This window comes from Etheostoma spectabile, chromosome 6 (genome assembly GCF_008692095.1).
Source record: "Etheostoma spectabile isolate EspeVRDwgs_2016 chromosome 6, UIUC_Espe_1.0, whole genome shotgun sequence".
NCBI lineage: Eukaryota > Metazoa > Chordata > Actinopteri > Perciformes > Percidae > Etheostoma > Etheostoma spectabile.
The window spans coordinates 13,455,582-13,457,415 of record NC_045738.1 but is presented as its reverse complement, the minus strand read 5'-3'; the positions used below and the strand labels follow the sequence as shown (position 1 = coordinate 13,457,415).

General features: G+C 36.9%; 1 protein-coding gene across 2 annotated transcripts in view; it reads left to right on the top strand.

Annotated features, from left to right (window-relative positions):
• The window catches only part of inpp5b (inositol polyphosphate-5-phosphatase B), a 25,868-nt gene that overhangs the window by 10,652 nt on the left and 13,382 nt on the right, over positions 1-1,834 (top strand). The window lies entirely within an intron of this gene.

The following is a 1,834-nucleotide window of genomic DNA, read 5'->3' as shown; positions in this document are numbered from 1 at the left end:
ATATGTGTTCATTCATAGTTTTGATGCTTTTAGTGATAACCAACAATGCAAATAGTCATGAAAATAAGGGAAACGCATTGAATGAGAAGGTGTAACCAAACTTATACACACACATACCAAAAAAAACTAAGTCTAAGGCATGTGACCCATATACAGCACCCACTGTGGTGTGTGTGTGTGTATTTCCACAAGATAGCTTACTACACCACAGCTCATTTTACACAACCGCACGAAAATGTGTTCTTTGTTTTTGTTACATAATGTGCGTTTGGATTGCATTTCATTTTGCAATTCTGTCTGCAGTAGGACACGATTCAAGGAAAAGGAGGGCTCACTAGCGTGCAAGCTACAATAGCTAACATCGGCAATCTGAAAAAAAAACATGATCCATTGTCTGTTTGATAATTTACATGTTTTCTTGTGGTGGCCTTCCTTTTATTGAGCAGTGAAAGAAAGTAATTCTATGATCAAGGAGAAGATAAGCAGATGTGTGATCGGTTTAAAATAAGGCATATTCTACTTTCTTATGGTACTATTTAATTAGTTGATATTAAGTGGAAATTACTTTTCAGAGGGGACCTATCTTCTAAGTATTGTTAAGTTTGTTCTCTGATTCAGATACTCCTCCGTCTCCAATAAGTTTTGTGAGTATCCCTCCATATGGCGAGGACAATATCCTCAAAAAGCAATTACATTTCTAATCATTTTGATAAATTTACTTCTGTCTTACACGTATAGTGAGGATGTAGAGTGTCTGTGAAAATTTAGTCAGGCAGAGAAGAATTGGTGCATGACCTGAGGTATGTTACCTATATTTAAACTAATAGGGTAATCCACTAAAGACTAATCCATAAAAAAATGATTTGAGGAGGAGAAAAGAATAAGTACTCTCCTTTGTCTGAAGGGATCAATCTTTATGCCCATTAATACACATTTTTAACTGGGGTGCCCAAACCTTTGAGCTGCACTGTACGCTCATTCAGGAACCGGCTAACAAGGTAGCAATGGAGTTTTTCACAGTATCGTCATGGCTGAGCCAGCAAAAACGAGCAGAAAGCTACGAAAGCATTGTCAGAGAAACAGAGAAAGAGGAAAAGGCAGACTGACTGAGCTAGGGGTCAGAAACAAGTTAACATAGAAGCTGTCAAATATCTATTCTGAAGCTGTCAAATATCTATTCTGAAGCTGTAGGGGGATCTCTATGGAGAAACCTGCTTGCAAAAAGTGAGAAAGGCCAAAGAAATGGCCAAAACTGCACAGCGCCCCTTTAATACATTTTAATATGAGCTTAATTTAGTTTTTTGTTTAACCTGGAATCCACTGCTGCCACTTTTGGAATGAATGCCTTTACTCTATAGATGGAGTTTAGTTACAGCATATTCCTGGAATATTTCAGGGTTCAGAAATATTACATGTCTTTCTCTCCCTTCAGCTTCATTCCATATTGACTGCATGGAAATAGAGCTTTCTAGCCTGGGTTCCTGTTGTCACTGTGGTGTTCTGTTAGCAGACTGCAGTGTTTTCCCCTAGGTTGAATAACTATACATATACATATATACACACACATACACACTGGGAAGAACAAGTATTTGATCCACTGCTGAATTTGCAAGTTTTCCTACTTACAAAGCATGAAGAGGTCTATGATTTATCATAGGTACACTTTAACTTTTAGAGGCAGAATCTAAAACAAAAATCCAGAAAATCCCATTGTATGATTTTTAAATAATGGATTTGCATTTTCTTGTATGACATAAGTATTTGAAAAGCAAGATTAATATTTGGTAGAGAAACCTTTGTTCGGAATTACAGAGATCATACGTTTCCTGTAGTT